This window comes from Rhipicephalus sanguineus, chromosome 3 (genome assembly GCF_013339695.2).
Source record: "Rhipicephalus sanguineus isolate Rsan-2018 chromosome 3, BIME_Rsan_1.4, whole genome shotgun sequence".
NCBI classification, from domain to species: domain Eukaryota; kingdom Metazoa; phylum Arthropoda; class Arachnida; order Ixodida; family Ixodidae; genus Rhipicephalus; species Rhipicephalus sanguineus.
In genome coordinates, this window is record NC_051178.1 from 184,867,811 (window position 1) to 184,871,877 (window position 4,067).

A 4,067-nucleotide genomic window follows, 5' to 3' on the forward strand; every position below is an offset into this window, starting at 1 on the left:
CTCCAAGAGACGAAGCGGACGATCATGGCGAATGAGCAACGCCCGCATTCGAATTCTCCGATTTGCACGGGAGACTCCTGAATTTCGAGCAAACCTCCCGATTATGTGGGCACGGCCGTAAATCTCTGGAAAAGCGCCCCCAACAACACCGCGATAAGAAAATAACGGTAAGAAACGACACCGGTTTCAAGATTTTCTGGTCTTAAATTATCGCGTACAAAGCGATTTTTAGGTTAATTTCGCCGCATTGCTGTGGTGTCATGCAGGAACGCGTAGAAGGATTAGGAAGTGGCTACTAGCGGTCAAGGGTCACAACACATCTTGTTCATTAATTACACACGCGCGCACGCCCCGTATATTTAAGAGTACAAGTATGATCGTTGACATCTAAAAACTTTAATGGCAATATCATTCAGAGCTGTTGATGACGTCGCTGCGGCCCTGAGAAACACTAAATCAAAACGTATGTCAACTTTCTTTTGTCGCATACTAATTTTCCAAGTTTTTTGGTGATACGAATTTCGGATGATACGAATACTTTTGGTAACCCCGCGAGATTCGTATCGCCGAGGTTTTGCTGAACTCTCCTCCACTTTCAATGCTGTAGTCTGCTTAGCGAGACCGTAGCAGGTGTGTAGATTATACAGGCTAAAAGAGAACTCGAAACAGAAAATTTCAAGAAAGATGACGTAGATAGTCAGAGATAGATCATTCAAACGCATCAAATATAAAAAGGCGACATGATACATGCAGCCTTTTTTGAAATATACACAATACTGCCTAAAAAACAAAGTATATTATGAATATAAACAATCATACCCGCTTTGGAAAACACGGTGATTATTATTTATATTTTCTCGACTGGTGCTCGTGATATGAATCGTAGAAAACAAATGATATTTCCTAGAGTGAATTTTTCCGTTCCTGATATTGTTTTTGTGGTAGCCTTCACGGGACGCTGTCGCAGGAATGTTTCTTCTGCCGTTGAGGAACGTATATTGCTTCAAGCCGATTCTTTCTCTAAATTTTTAATTCGGTACATTCGTTCCCATACTGTTCTATATCTCCTTCATCTCGAAATATTTCCATCGCTTTCTAACCGGACTTATTATTGTAACTACGTCGGATAGGAACGCGACCTGTTTAACAGAGACAGCTTTGTTTCTATGAACGTGCAGGGGCGATGGAAAGAAACGCACCAGTGCGGCATCTACAGACTATTTTACGAACGGGTTTCGGTGCCGCCATGCTGGGCCGTTAAAGGGGTCATGAAGCACCCGTTGGGCTTGTTGAAAAAACACATCCTGCGGAAATATGACACGGCCATGAACTGCTCAGCCAAATATTGCAGTCGTGCGCGCCGCGTAAAGGCTACAAGTGGAGTGCGAAGTTGCTGTTTTCTGAGGCGCCCTCTTTTCAAACACTAAATCTCGTAGGTGGGCGGGGCGAGTGACGGTTGACGTCACCTATCTGCTTCGCCGCGTCGCAAAAGACATAGCATCCTCATTGGCCGATAGCCGACATAAATCGAGAGCGGCGTTCGGATCAGATGCGCTTCTTGCCACGGGGTGCCGCCACTTGCCCGCGCCGCACTCCTCAGTCTGCTAACTTTACTCGGTAGCCGCATTCGCGTATGCGAATTACAACTTCTTTCCCCCGTGCCATCCCTCCCTGTGTAGCTTCCAGTGCGCTCGTCGGCACGAGAAAAGTGAGAAAGCGCTGAGAGCGTGCCCGAAACCCCCGTAACTCCGCTAATTCTTGATGGATTCGAGAAATTTTTGCGGCAATCGATTCGGGAGGGAGCAAACTCCGATATTGAGGTCATTAGATCATAACTTGGAAAAGTGGTTCATGACCCCTTTAACCTTGCCGTGCTTTATCTTGAACAACTAAGCGAACATTGTTATGGTGGGCGTATACACATGAAAACTGTTGGGTTGGTGCATTCGGCGTTTCCTGACTTTATCAGTCCGCGTCAGGGGATACAAAAATAAGAAAAAAATTCGCTTAACAACCCATTATGGCGGCGCCCATACGCCTTACGTAACATAGTCTATAGGGAACCCAAGCTAAAGTTTGGGCGCGACACTCGCGCGGCTGAGCTATGCGTTACTGGGGGCAGACGCTGCACGCGATGGCGGTTTGTCGCCGGATTTGCCAGAGGCGGCGGCAAGAGCTCGTGCGCGCGTGCGCTCCTCATTCGGCTCAGAGCACCGCTAGTCAGCAATAGTTACATTGTGACGCACCACATATGCAATCCGAGAGCTCTGCGTGTGCGCGGAACGGGGGCGGCAGACGGCAGTGCTGTGGCCGTGGATGCCTCCAGTTGCGATAAGAGCAGTGGCGCCGCTCGAAATTGCTTTGAAAGCCTATGCGCTCTGATGTTTCGCATTTATTTTCAATCGGCTGAGGCCTAAATAGTAATAAAGAGCTACTAGAGTCACAATGATACAATCAAGCATCTTTTTATTGCCATCCAGGTCAAAGCGCGATGAAAACAGCGCGCTGCTCTATTCCCGCTTCTGTACATTGCAGCCAGGCTGTTTACGGCATATCTGGAAGTGTAAAATCCACGAGCACGTATTTTCCGTATTTACTTATCGGAATACAAGGTAATAGAAGACATCAGTGTTCACAAGCCATGTAGATTTTTTTTTTCATTAAGTCAGAGCGCAAACGTTGACTGCAAATTGCAGCGTAGTTGTGGAATGACCATGCGCATAGGCGTACACTAGACGCACCGAAATACGGTCGCAGCGTTGTGATAATGAACAGCAACAAAACAGATCCTCGTCTAACGAAAGGGAAATGCCGAGGGCAGCTTGCTTTTGCGCCTGATGTTCCACCTGCGAAATCACGGCACCCTGATGCGCTCTTCGCGGACATGCAGCGTGTGCCGCTCAGGTGTGCTGCGTCCGGGGCTCACTGTAGCTAACGCACAATGTTACCTCTCTGCTTCAACTCTACAGTTTCATTGTTTTGTTTACCCCCTTTGTGGTCATGGATTTTACAGATGCTTGGAGAGAAACTCCTTTGCCGAAAGTGTATGACTTGCGGGCATGTCGTTTGCCCATTGCATACGGGCGCCACTTTTGCGTGAACGTGGTGACAGCATTAGCACCTAGATCACGAAAGAATACAAAGGAAAAAGATTAAAGCGGAATGTCACCGATCAGGCAAAACGGCTACTGTCAGAAAGTAATTACCCAGGCCACAATTTCTGAACAGAGATGTTCGCGAATGGGAATAATAGCTGTCCATGATTACGCGGCATAGGCACCTTAATAATAGCGCCGAAAGTATCCAGATATAGCTTTTCTCCTTCTTTTCTGCTCATTAGTGTCCTCGTCCTCCCTTAAAATATAAGCTAATGACGCCGCACCAACGGGGTTAACATTTTCTTATGAAAGACGTCTTGCCTTCGACTGAAGCTTGATTCTGAAACTGTGCACGAGCGATATGTGAACGAATTTGGACTCACTTGGGCTCACATTTTTTATTAAAGCTACAGAAGACCTTGTGGAAAACACATTGAAATCATGCCGACTGAAAAGTCATTAAATTAAACTGCCCCGGCGGTTAGTGTGAAAGCCTCTGAATCCTACCTATAAATACGTAAATGGAGCTTGCATCCTCGACATGGTTGACCTTCAGGGAAAAACTCACCCGACTGGGGGCACACATATACAGCTCGCTTCTGGATTTCCTGTCAGTTTTCTCTATGCGGTTTGCAAGTAACAAAAGGTTCAGCTACATCGGTTCCCTTTATCCTTTAGCTTATGCTGAATGACGCCTGGGGGTAGATCGTGTTAAGCATTATTTGCCTGTGTGACGCCGTAAGCAAGACAATGTCCCACCCGAACTGCGTAAGCAAAGAGAGAGACAAAGAGAGAAAGAATGGAATGATATGGATAGAAAGGGAAATTAGGCAGGCCGAATGCATTCTGGATACCCTGTTATCAGCCAAGCATGGCAATGCGTCATTATACCTATATCCGCGACAAAATTCTTATGTACATGTATGCATTGGGACGTCAGTTCTTCCCTGACAGACTTCCTACGTCGAC